Here is a 14,286-nt window from a genome sequence, read left to right as displayed (position 1 = left end):
TGTTCTTCTCTGGACTTTTATTAGTTCTGATAGACTATTTCTTGAGATGCATATAGTGTTCAAGGTGTCCGCAAACAAGCCATTTTGTTTTGTTTTAATAATTTATAATATTTTATTTTCTTTTTCAGAGTACTGTATTGTTTTTGTTATGGCATAATTTATCATAAAGCCAAGATTTCACTCCTGGATTGTAATGATCTATTTACTAACAATAATTTTGTGTGTGCAGCTGCAACTGTTATTTTTATGTGTCTCACTTCACGTATATTTCCACTGAATTTCATCTCCCTTAGGTGCCCAGTCACTGAGTATTGCTATGCAGTTCTTCATAGTCTGCTCTCATTCTTGTTACCGTGAATAACTTTGTATCAATATTTTTTTAAATTATTATTATTATTTTTTCATTTTTCAGCTTGCGTCCTTTTCCAGATCTTTTAGGAATATGGTGAATAGCAGAGGTCCTGGCTTGGCTTCTGTAGGCACTTCTCTGTCAAACATGTCCAGTGTGAGAAATAATATTTTTAAAAACGTCTGTTTCCTACCTTTAAATCAATCTATTGTGTTTTTTGTTGTTACTGTTCGTTTGTTTGTTTTTGGCATTGTCTTGTTTTATTTTTTTTTCATTTTTCTATGAAAACATGCCCACACAGTGAAGAATGAGTGAAGAATGGAGTTGTGATGATTTCCCACATACAGCTCAATAGCTATTCCCACCTGAAACTTATTTTGTCCCCATCTTGTGGCTGAGAATCTTAAACATGAGCACACGCACACACACACAAAAAGGAAATTCTGATGATAACTTTGACTTTCCCCCCATTTTAAATTGTATCAAATTTAAGATGTTTTAATTCCTATTTGAACTCCCTGCTGTCCATTCCTCCAGGATTCTGTTCTCTCAGCAGCCCAGATTTATTGTGTAGATAATCCGTCAGCATGAATCCAGCTCCCACCTCTACAGATCTCCTCAACTGCCAATTGAAGTTGGGTTTGCTTAGCCGAAAAAATAACAGCAGGGCAAGGACGTCTTGTTTTACAACCACTTGGCCTTATCTGTATGTACTGGAAAAAATAGAAGGGTAGAGAAGAAAATCTGCCATTTTCTTCATCAATTATTGTACTGAATAGGAATTTCCAGATTAGTCTTTGTTCCACACTTTTTTTTCACACTTCCTTGCTACTAGCCTCACTTTCCTGCTATGTTGGGTCTTTCCATGTCTCCTTCTCAGCCCAGTTGCTTTCATTTTCTCAATACCATTGTCCTATTTACTTTCCTTTCTGCATTTCTATCATTGGAAACTCTTAAACCTTTGTTAAATTAAGCTAACAAACTGAATTTTTCCAAAGTTACTTTGCTCACTTCACTTCTATTCTTTTATGTTTCTTCTGTCTGTGTTTATAGATGTTAGCACCTTTGCAGCACAGTCTGTGTTTTTGCATGCTTTTGTGAAGTTTCTTTTGCTTTAAGGGATAGAGGTACCCAAGGACTCCACTATTACCAAGACTAATATAAGAAGTTATTATGTATGACCAAGTTGGCTGATATATTGATGTCTGGGGATTCAGAAAGGAAAAAAAGCCAATTTAAAGTTTTAATAAAGAGAAAATCAATTTTAAGATTCCAGAATGGATTAAAAGTGAAGGCTGGAAAATTAATTTACTTGAATTAAAGGTAGTTGTTGGGGAAAAAGAGGTATTTCTGAGACGAAACCTTTGTTTGCTTTTGACTAATGAGGTTCAAACTTCATTAAAATTTCATTACAGTTAGTTTTTAAACAGTGATTAGAAATTCCTTACTAAACAACAACAGCAAAAGCAAAAACAATCAAAAAAAATCAAGGTCAGAAAATATCACAATATCTGGAAAGGTGCTAAGTTTCTATCACATCCACTCACTGAAGTCAGTGGGAGTTGGCTAGAGTGAGTAGCAAGAAATAATTGACAACTGGATTCTTCTCACATAGAAACATAAACTGTCTTGAAATCAGTGACAACATGAGAACATTGCCCTTGACAGTGTTCATTTTGCAAATAAATGGGGTATTTGCTCCATAAATGAAGGATTCCATAAAGACTTCTTATGATCATAGACTGGCAGCTGAAAGATTTCTAAGTGATTAAATCACTTGTTACTTACATGTGAAGGGTTTAACATGTATATATACATATTTACATTCATATCTTGCATAGATCCTTATATGCTATACCAACGCAGGATAAGTGTATGTGTGTACACTCCATTCTATCTCTTTCATTATGATTCATGATAACTTGATGGCAAAAAAAAAAAACAAAAACAAAAAACACATTTAGTGATGAAAGTATATGAAAGAAAGAAAGAAAAAAAAACCACAACCAACCCCCCCAAAATCTCCCCTGGATTTTGTAAAGTCTGGCTTGCTCACTACATATAGAATTCACCACTTGTGAAGCCAAATTCCATTTGTTCGTCCAGCATTCCATATGTCTGCCCAAAATCTTACCTTAGATCTGGCATCCCTGACACAGTCACAGACACAGATCTGTGTCAGTGAATACCTCAGATATCTCAAACAGAGCTATGTGTCTGTATCTGAGAAGGTGAGGCAAGCCACAAGTTAATCTGGAAGAGCCACCACTATAATGGAGTTTAGCCTAAAGTAGACACTTATTCTTTAGGTATTGTTGACTGTAATGTGAGTTTAGACACCTGACATGTATGTAGACATGCACATGAAGTCACTGCATGACCAATCTCATCTTAAATACTTTCTTCTTTAAATCAATATAACTTTTTACTGTTCTGCCACACTTAAAAGGAATTTTCTTAGTGTATGATTGTAGTGCTGAAGACAGCAAGGTTAATAATGAACATCAACTGTAGTTGATCGCATATATATAATTCTACTTCTTTTCATTAAGAAAAATGTGAAGAAAAAGGAAAAGAATATTCTGACAAAATATAGTGTAATATTTACCTCAGTCTTTCTACATTAGATACTCAATTGAGGGTGGAATACCTGAGCAGTAAACAGTCTTGCAAGCTGACACCTAGTGCTGTCCCAGGCTGCCTTATTTCTCTGCACAAGTAGGACACATAAGTGGAGGATTCCTCCATGGACCGAATCAGTGGGAAACTGAATTCAATCAGGTACTTGGCATTTTTTTTTTCTTTGAAAATGAGAGGCTCATAAGTAGGATTTAAAGCATTCTACTGCTCACATATAGTCTTCCTTTTTGGCATCTGTTAACAATGGATTGTTACAATTGCAACTCCACCCATTATTAGAATAGAAATTTGTACTAACTGTTTTCCAGTTAGAACAAGGATTTCTCACTGACAGAAGAAACAATTGAATGCTTTCTTAGTGACAGGAAAAAAACAAACAAACAAACAAAAAAACCCCACACAACTGAATGCAACCTTTAATGGGACAGTATTTCCTTTCAGAGCACCATGGGATATGAGTGCCCTCTGTAGCTTTCGACTAATTGCACACAAAAGACTGCAGGAGATGGTAGCTGTTTAAAATTGTTGCTGGCATTGCAATAAGAGATGCTACTCTTAGTTGAATTGGAACATGTTATAATTCTGCTCGGGAAAGTGATGGTGCCAGTACAGATTTCAGAACATGTTGGGGTGGCAAGTACTAGCAATAAGAAGGCAAGCACAAACAGCAAATACATTAAAGAAATCTATTTCATATCAAATAGAGTTCCAAAAATACATTTTCTGAAATAGCTACAATTTTTTCCACCTTAGTTAAAAAATCAGTTCCTTTGACCTTACATTTAACAGATGTAACATTCTTGGCTATATTCAGCTTTGGTGAGAAATCAATATAGAGAATGATTTGTATCCTTTAATCATCTGTAAATAAATACTCAAAATTGTTGTCAAAATTTATACCTATAAAAGCAACATTCCAGAACAGTTATGTCAATGAAAACTTACATGTTCTCCAGCCTGCAGCATAAGTTCAGAAGGTTCTTCTATATCAAATGTTAAGTCAAAGGTCAAAATGCAGAATTGGGATAGCTTGGACCTGGACTTATAAATAAAGCATCAAATTAACTTTCATTTCTGACTGCTTTCTTTTGGAAATAAAGGAAGAAAAAGAAGAAAGAATGTAGTTTCCCTTTAGCCAATAACATTATGCTATTTTTTTTTCCAGATGTTCCTTCATCTGAATAACGTGAATTTCCCTCCTCTTCCTAAAAACCTTAGCAGGCCAGAAGCTGACCCTGTAGACAAATAGATGACTTAGGTGGACTATAATGGAAAGATAAATAATAAATATAGATCTTATTTCAGTAAATTTCTTGAACATACCAGTAAAATATTTTCTTTATCACAGGAACTCAGAAACTACCCACCAAAATTCTGTTTCTTGAGGGCCTTCTCAAATTCAGAACATCATTACTCTCTCATCAAAACTTTCATGCTTTCCTAATCATGCAGGAGAGCTAATTGACATTAATACAGGACACAAATGAAAAAAAAAAAAAAAAAAAGGAATAAGAAAAGATATTTAGAGGTAAGGAAAACCAGTTCCCACTCTGCTATAGAGGGAAAACAGGTCAGATGTGTCATCTCTGGATATCTCCTGTTCCTTGAACTCATTTAGCTGGTAAATCGGTCTAAATGTTCCATCTCAGACACAATCTTTCCTTCACAATATTTCTGTTCCAGAAGTTATTTCCTTCTTGCCACCTGCTGTAAACTCTTCAGAAGTTTAGTGTGCTCCTGGTCTCTAATCTGTTAGATTTCTTCGAAGTGACACTTTCAATAAACTCAGAAATTTCAATTAACATAATACAAGATGCCATTCCATAGTGTATTTTGACAATCTACTTCAAGGATTAGGAAAGAAAGTAGACTGCTGAACTTAGACCACTATACAAATAATAAAATAAAATCACTCTTTTCTCCATAGTTTACAAATGATGGTGATCTATTTCACTCTACTATATTAACACCACTGTAAGTTAAAATAATAAAAAAGTGGTCCCTTATTATTGTTATTATTTTTTTTCCACTGTGTGTGCTACTCTTTAAAATGTAAAGAAGTATTAAAACTGAACTTTTTGGCTGTGCATACTCTGAAGCAGGTTTGAAATCTTGAAGTGTTCCCCCTCTGCACCCTGTTCCAATGGCCAATATTCTGCACTGTGCCAGCATAAAATAACAGTAAAATGTGCCTCATTATTTCACCTTAAAAATAACACATACCTTTCAATAATGCTGCACAGATTTTCAATCTTCTTACTTTCCAGCTCCTGTTATGTAACAGTGACCTGAACAGTCAGACCCATGGATACTAGCCTATTCAATTACACATTTTCCATTACATCCAATTTCTAAACTGGGTGCTGCAGGCCTTACATACCTATCTTTTTAAAATTCGTGCATTAGTGTATGATGAATAGAGCTTTCTGTGCTGAGATGGATCCTTTAACTTCATATAAGTATTACTTGTTGTTTCTCCACAACAATTACTGAGGATAACACTTCTGAAACAAACAGACACGTTGTTATTTCTAAAATTCCTTTATGAAGTATGACACCTTAACTCTGCAGATGGCTTTGAAGGCTCCAGGCTGAACCTGCAAATGATCTTAAAATGCCAGCATTCTTTTCAGTAGGAACAGCTCAGATTGCTCTGTTCTGCAGGTCGCTTTCCTACTTCCATCCTTCTCACAAAAATCTGTGGGAACAGATACACCAGCTAGTTTTTTTTTAAAGTATGTTTTAAGTATGTTTTTAATCTGACCCTTGGCAATCCATACTGAGAAGGGAATTCTACAGCTGTTTAGCTCCATGCCAAGAACATCCTATGACAAATCTGCTCCCATTTCTATCCAGACTGGAGTAGAGTTAAGAAACAACAACTTTGTAAGTGTCAAAGAAGGAAAGAGAAAAATTACACTATGATAACACACATTATAAAATCAATGGGATTTTTACCGTTGGGTGTATCCTGTTAGGAGTGCCTTTGCTTCCTTCAGTTTCCATTAGAAACTGACCAAATGCATTCACTCCTTATGCTTGCAATATGTGGAAATAGAGTGTATACTATTCAAAACCTTTTATATGAAACTATGAAAATTTATATGAAACAACACAAATTATGTTTTGCCAAAAGATTTTGGATTTCGATAAAACAGTCTCATTGGTTTAAGAAAAAAAAAAGAGAATAATAATAATAATAATAAAAAAGGACTACTAGAAAGAGTTTTTGTTGTTGTTTTTACCTTGAAAATAACTTTTCCTTCAGAAAACTGTTTTAAATATTTTAAAAGTGTGTTCAGAATAAAATGGTGATGGATATCTGTGATGTTTCTTAAAAAAAATTGTTTCCTAAAAATAACTTAAATGTCTTTTTTTTTTTTTTCCCTCAATAGATGGAAAATCTGCTCTTATGCTGACTGTCATGATCTCAAACTTGATGTTCATGTATGCTTTTCTGTTATTAGATAGATTCTCAATTACCATTTTTTATTTATTTTTGAGTTTCCTCAACAATTAACAAACTTCTGTTTCTGGCATGGTGCAAAGACTCTCTAAGAAGACCCTATACAGAAATTTTCCAATCTAACATGTCTATTCTGTAGAAAAATAAAAACAGAGTTTCTAGCTCCATTATTTTGTGTCTCTCAGACTGCAGTGGCAAAACTTAAAAATCCCTATTGTTTGGACAAGTTATTATTGCTGAAGAAAGTAACTCTACAGTATAATCTACCTAAGAGTAACAAAAAATAACAACAAATATGAATGTATGTACATGTATATAATTAATATCTTTGCCAGTTTCACAAGGGTTGTATAACTGATATCTTTGCCAGTTTCACAAGAGTTGCTATGTGCAATTTCAAGCTAGGAGTAAGAACAAAATTTCCTTATGGACAAAGAGACATTTGCTCACAATCTAAAAATTTATAAAATAGATGCTTATATGGGATTGCTTCCTAGACAATGTGTCACTACTGAAACTAGAACACAATCCTGTGACTTTTGAAAATGCAATGCCCACAGTATAGTTTCTGTGGCAAAATTCAGGTATTATTTAATTTATATTGATTTGAGAGTTCACCTGTATTCTTCAAGAGCTTATGTACATTTTATTAATAAATAAATATATGTCATCAGGAAACAACTTTTCTCCTGAGACAAATCATGTTTTCAAGAGTACTTAGAGACAGAGAAAAAAAGGGGCAGAGTTTATTCTTCACATATCAACAGCCGACAAAAATATTTGTGCAAAGACAAGGCTGGTTAAAATCTACTCTTTAGAGCTTTGCAGAATATATTATGGCCTGCAGCATAATGGCTTCTGCTTTAGGTATTTCAAAATTTAGCACAATCTATTTCAGTGAGGCAGGAAAATGCTAATATTGGACACATATATACTGAATTAATTTCTCAAGGGACACGTCCAGAGTACCCAGGATTCATTCCCATTAGTCTTCAACTAATTAATGTAGTGTTATTTAAGAAAAGGTGGAAGGGATCATATTGATAAGTGTCAATAGTGTGCATTCAAAACATCTATTATTTCTCTTCTGTGTCCTTGGAATCCTGAAAAAAAAATCAAAACAACAACAAAAAATCCATCAATCACTTATAGTTAATTGTTAAGTAGAAGACAATTAAAAAAAAAAAAAAAAGGAGAGAGAGAAAAAAAACACATCTCCTTTGTTCCTATTTTATCTGTATTCCCTTCCCCCAACCTCAATCTATCAGAAGCATATAGAGAAGAAGGAAATACTTTTTTTAATCTATTAATTGCAACACTGTTTCTTCAGGAGTCAGATCATTGTATAATCCATTTGGATGTTAGAAGAATTATTATTATTATTAAGTAGTACTTTTTGTGTCTAATTGCAGTATGCTGTCAAAAGCCTGGCTTGCACTGAGCATCCTTCTTTTTTCACTGGCTTCAATGTATAAAACATTGCAAAATTAGGACATCCAGGAACATTAAAATGTGTAAGTGCTCTAAATATTTCTATAAACTCAGATCTATGAAAAAAAAGAAAGTTTTCTTGAGACCTAACATCTATATTTGCTGTATTTTTTTTTTTCCCAAGGTTAAAGAATCTCCTTTTGTCCTTCAGTCTGGCCGTGGAAACTTGTAATGTTTTTTGTTTAATTAAGTGACAGAATAAATTGACCAAGGAGATCAGGAAGTGTTTTGATCCAGGTTATTGGAATGGAAACTATACTCAGCTTTCCCAGTAACTTATAAGCCAGCATCTTTCTCCATTAGATCTGACAACTACAATTTGCTCTGGACCTCCTGATGTAGCTTGTCACTACCAACAGGCCAATATGTACATGGCCAGGGGTTACAACATACTGATTCATTAGGCTACAACCATGAATCTGCCACTTCAGAGAAAAGGCCCATCCATCTTCCTACATTTAGCTGTCATTCCTACCATGAATGTAATGCTGTTACTGAGACAGCCAAGTCCATTGCTCATGCCAGATGTTGTTAAGAATTCAATCCATCCTATCTGTGAACACTAGTCCCTTCAAACAACAAGATGTTGAGTGAATTACATATTGAGTGGTGAGTTTTTTGGCATTTAATTATCCAGCTGAAAGGAACATGCTTAATTGTTACCGCAGTTATTGGTTAGCAACTAAATGGAGGAATTTTATGAAGCAACAGTAGAGCATTGGCAGCTGAATAAACGTTTCACAGAACTGCAATGGCTTTGACAAAACATCTTTATTTCTTTACTAAGCACAAATGCCTCTCTTGTTGGGTAAAATGAACAGGTTTTATTTATTTTTTTTGTTTGTTTTTTAAATAAGGAAACATACTATTATTTCAGTAAGGCAAATAATTCATGTTGGTCAACCTCCTGCTAACCAGTTTTGGCCCTTCAAGCAGGAACATTTCCAGTATGTACAGGGGTAGCAGCACAGTGCTCGTTATTCATACATTCTCAGATATTCATGCCCGAGTAGCCAGGGAAACGTCTATTGGGACTGCTGTGTTCAGCAAGGGGGGTATGTAATCCACTTGGAAAAAATCTGTCCTACAGAACTCCAGGGACATAGGACACTGTCACATCCCATCTCCTTAGGTCTGCAGGGCAGCAGTACCCAAGTCCATCACTTCATGTACCACATTGAAGCAGGTCTCTGAAGCTGAAATGGAATTGAGTCACGTCTTTTCATGAGGCTGATTAAAAAGGTCCACATTACAGAAATAGTACATTGCTTCTGTACTTGGCAGAAGGTGAAGAAAGAAATATGAATATACATGATATTTTCAGACCAGCTACTAAATATCATATACATGATATTTATACATGATATTTTCAGACCAGCTACTAACGCTGTGTGCTCCTCATGAATGTTCTATCTTGTAATATGCCTAGCTACCTTCCAACAATAAAACTTTGAGGATATTAAAACAGGGCTTGGGACTTTATTAATTTATGTGAATTAAGCTATGTGAAGCTTCATTCTTATTTGTAAAGACAAGAAAACAAAATAAGAAGCTGAAAAGACAACAGTTTATTCCCCTAGATTTTAACTGGGATATGATCAGACATGATCAGTGTGACAAACAGAATAAAGCTGACATTTTCTAACAGTAAACATGGACACTACCCTTTTTTATTTTTGTATCTGACTTCACGATATAGTCTGGAATCTAGGAAGTAGTCATCCCATTCATTCACTAACAAGCAAGTGATGCTGGGTTTATTTACCAACTTTACTTTATTGCCAGCTAGAAAATAATGATTTGTGATCTTTATATCCCTTTGACGAGGTTAGTTTGCCCAACATTTTTGAACTGACTGAATTTAAAAGAGAAAAACAAATGCCTGGACTGACTATCACTGGAGGTTTTTTGAAAGTACTTGAACTAAAGCTATACTAAATTTAGTGATAATTTAGAATAGTTCATAAAATCTTAGTTAGAAGAGGTCTGAGCAGCTTGTGCAAGAGTCTTTTCTTCCCTTCCCTTCCCTTCCCTTCCCTTCCCTTCCCTTCCCTTCCCTTCCCTTCCCTTCCCTTCCCTTCCCTTCCCTTCCCTTCCCTTCCCTTCCCTTCCCTTCCCTTCCCTTCCCTTCCCTTCCCTTCCCTTCCCTTCCCTTCCCTTCCCTTCCCTTCCCTTCCCTTCCCTTCCCTTCCCTTCCCTTCCCTTCCCTTCCCTTCCCTTCCCTTCCCTTCCCTTCCCTTCCCTTCCCTTCCCTTCCCTTCCCTTCCCTTCCCTTCCCTTCCCTTCCCTTCCCTTCCCTTCCCTTCCCTTCCCTTCCCTTCCCTTCCCCCTTCCCTTCCCTTCCCTTCCCTTCCCTTCCCTTCCCTTCCCTTCCCTTCCCTTCCCTTCCCTTCCCTTCCCTTCCCTTCCCTTCCCTTCCCTTCCCTTCCCTTCCCTTCCCTTCCCTTCCCATTATATATTATATTATATTACATTATATTATATTATATTATATTATATTATATTATATTATATTATATTATATTATATTATATTATATTATATTATATTATATTATATTGATAATTACTTACAAAGACAATATCTGATAACTTCATCTGGTTTAAGAGAATATGTTTTTTTTTCATCTGCTCTTATCTGGTGAGACTAGTGGCCTTCAGAGCTGAAGGATCCCAGTTAGCAGCAATATTTAGCTCCACTAGATTGGCATGGTTGCACATTAAGACCTAGACTTAAATCATTTCACAGATTCCAATGGATGTCACTCACACCAGCACAGGGAACACTCTTCTTTCTTCTACCTTAACATCTCTTTCAGAATCTTGATATAAATAAGAACATTGCAGTCAGCCCTGTCTACTACTCTTCTCCTAATTCCTCCCATCTCAAAGCCACAGTGATGATCACTTGAGGCTGGCCACATCTACAGGGTCTGGTTGCTAGATGTTACTTTTCTCCAGCTTGATAAATACTAAAACACTTGACGACTAACTCACAGGTCCCCTGCTAAATATTAAGGACTAATCTGTTGACAGCCTGGTACCTGAAAAAAGTGTGGGAACAGGTATTAATATAGTTAACCATTTAGGGTTAATGATCCATTTATACAGTGCCTTCTACAAGACCTGATCTTGCAAGTTGGAAAGAAGTCTTAACCTTTTTTTGCATTAATGAGGTTTAGACCCATCAAGTGCTGAGCCATGACAGTTCTGTACTTTACACAATTCAGCCTGTAGTGCTAATCTTTGTTTTTAAAAACCCATAACAAGTATTAATAACAGCTTAGAAGAATTTTTTTATGATGTATAACCACAACACCTTAATGAGGTGTATACAACCATCTCAATGGATTCCTCGGTGTATAAAGTATAGCAATAATATGTATGATCTGTCCTGGAACTTGGCTTTACTGGGGCAAATATTTGAATATACAAATATTCATACATGTGATATTTAAAGTAAGGACAGAGTCACAGAAAGATAGTTTATGTCCCAATTGTATATCTAAGAAGTACCATTAATAAGTGATTTCCAATTTTCAGAGGTATTGTTGAAAAATTAGCAGTCTCACGTTTTTTGGAATACCAGAATCATCTCTTGGTTTTCACTATATATTTCATATTCTCCTCAGTTCTCGTTATGCAGGGTGAATATTGCAAACAAAGAGTTTTACTGAACATTTCTTCACTTTTGTCTTAAACTTTCAAATGCAAAACTTTTAACTTAGATCTATTTTCTGTCTTGTACCATGCATAAATAATTTTCCTAGCAAGCAGAAATCTAATCAAGTCACTTCAATTTCATATAGCAAGTACTGACAAAAATGTCCCACAAGCAAATAAACAAAAAAAAACTCCTAAACAAATAGAATAGGAGAGTTATACAAGAAAATCGGGTAATAAGCCATAGATAAAATCTACGCATGATTTACAAAAAACATCACAGAATCATAAAATAGTTTGGATTGGAAGCGATCATTAAGGATCATCTAACTTCAAGCCCCTTGCCATGGCAGGTATACCTCCCACTAGACCAGGTTGCTCACAGCTACATCCAATCTGGCCTTGAACAATTTCAGGGATGGGGCATCCACAGATTCTCTGGACAGCCTGTTCCAGTGTTCCACCATCCTCATAGTAAATAATTTCTTCCTTATACCTAATCTAACTCTACCTTCTTTTAGTTTAAAGCCATTACCCCTTGTCCTATCACTACGGTCCCTACTAATGAGTCCCTCTTCAGCTTTCCTGTTGTTCCCTTTAGGTATTGGAAGACTGTAGTGACTTCTCCATGATCTTCCTCTTTTCTAGGCTGAACAACTGCAGCTTCCTCATCCTGTCTTCATAGCAGAGGTGTTCCAGACCTCTGATCATCCTTGTGGCCCTTCTCTGGACTCACTCCAACAGTTCCATGACCTTATGTTGGTGGCCCCAGAGCTGAATGCAGTACTTCAGGTGGGGTCTCATGAAAACTGAATAGAGGAGGAGAATCACCTCTCTTGACCTGCTGGCCATGCTGCTTTTGATGCAGCCCGTGATATGGTTGGCTTTCTGGGCTGCAAGTGCACATTGCTGGGTCAAGTTGAGCTTCTCATCAAGCAATACCCCCAAGTCTTTCTCATCAGAGCTGCTGATATCACTGAAGGGAGAAGGGGAGTCATGAAGCTGTGAATAGATTTAGGAATGCAAATCCTATTAGTTTTCATAGGGACTCAATATCCTAAATGTCCAATGTGCTTTCATTATTATCCCATCCATTACATTATTTACAAATTATTCACCCTATTCTGAGTAAATGCTTCTCCCAGATATTAGTGTAAATTAACTAATGCTAGTGTCACTTGAAATTCGCCTTAAAGGCATGAGATTTAAATTTTAAAATAAGATAACTGATGGATCAGCAATTCAATTATTAGCAACACAATTTTTTATTGCAGAGGAATTTTCTATAACCTTCATTAAAAACAAAACAAAACAAAAGAGATGGATCTGGTCAGCACTGGATGGTATTGAAGATAAATGTCAAGGCAAGATTTTTTAGAAAAATACAGATTCATATGTTTACTCCAGGTGATCTTATTCATTGTAAGACTAGTCCCATTGCATGACTTTCAGCGGCTTGTGACTAGTGCTGCAAGTCTGTCTGCCTTTCTTCCTTCAAAGTGCCTAATTACAATCAGGACGCTCACCATGGAACATTTTGGTCTAGGATGCAGCTTTACAGAAACTGTAACAGAGGCAACATTTTTGCAACTTGCTGTGATCCAACTTTTTGTCCTCCAGTCAAATTTTGAATAACTATAAAGGGGTTACAGGCAGCTAACTCAAATATAGATGTCTACAGCATAGACCAGTGCAGTGTAGGCTTTGCATTAGGTAAGGTGGATTTCATCCTATTCATTCAGCCTTCAATGGTTTTGGCTGCAAAGATGTGGTTAGTAAGTTCCTGTGCTTCATTATCTGGCTAGCAAAATATATATATATATATATATATATATAAATAAATAAATAAATTCCACCTTTAACAGTTCTTGAAGAAAAAGGCACTGAGAAATATATCCTGTCACACTTGTAGTTTACGCAAATGAATGATTTCTGAGGGACCTGTGAAGTACGTTGGCCTCCTTAAAACCAACATGGAAATATCAATTATATCTGAAAAATAACTACAGACTGCCCGTTGATGGATATTTAAATGCAATTTTTCCCTTTAGGATCACAAGACAGCCCTAATCCAGCAGACCTCCAAGTCATGTCTTGAACATTGGTCATTCAACAGGTTTAATAAAATTCTTACATTTTTGGAGGATTAAGTTTGTGGGCTGGCACAAATCTCTGAGGTGAATGGGAGGTAAATTGGCTTAGAAGGAGTACAGTTGTTCTTTAAGCATAAGCAGCATTGTTGTGCATATTATGTGTACTGAATAATTTTACTCTTCTTCTCCAAGTACTTGGGGCTTATACTACATGGGACTGTGGTTTACTAAAAGAACTATGTCCCTTGCGACAGCTGCTGGGATAAATAGCATAGAGCAGATATATTTTGTGAAAGACCAGCTCATCATAAATCATTTCTCCTGGCCATCTAACAGGTCTGTGTGCAACTAGTGAAAAATGTATATTTAATCAAACATTTAAATTGGGACCTCAAATCATATCATGATTGGAATGTATCTGTGCAGTAAATCTGTTTTAGATATTTAATTTTTTATTATTGGATATATTTTTTTTTATTGTAAAGTGCAGGAACTGAGGTTCTGGCTATTAGTTATAAATAGGTCAGTGCATGAAGACAAATAAGAAAATTGGGTGATTAACTTCAAACTGATAGTTATGAGTTA

At 35.7% G+C, this 14,286-nt stretch overlaps 1 long non-coding RNA gene across 1 annotated transcript in view; it reads left to right on the top strand.

Moving 5' to 3' along the window:
• Positions 1-8,759, top strand: part of LOC136790008 (uncharacterized) — a 41,531-nt gene extending 32,772 nt beyond the window's left edge. The window contains exons 2-3 of the long non-coding RNA XR_010829075.1: positions 7,868-7,969; positions 8,071-8,759. This is a non-coding gene — a long non-coding RNA (uncharacterized lncRNA). The remainder of the gene's footprint in view (positions 1-7,867; positions 7,970-8,070) is intronic.
• Positions 8,760-14,286: the final 5,527 nt, after the last annotated feature.

The sequence above is a fragment of the Anser cygnoides genome, chromosome 2, assembly GCF_040182565.1.
Source record: "Anser cygnoides isolate HZ-2024a breed goose chromosome 2, Taihu_goose_T2T_genome, whole genome shotgun sequence".
Classification (NCBI taxonomy): Eukaryota; Metazoa; Chordata; class Aves; order Anseriformes; family Anatidae; genus Anser; species Anser cygnoides.
This window is presented reverse-complemented; position numbering and strand designations above follow the sequence as displayed.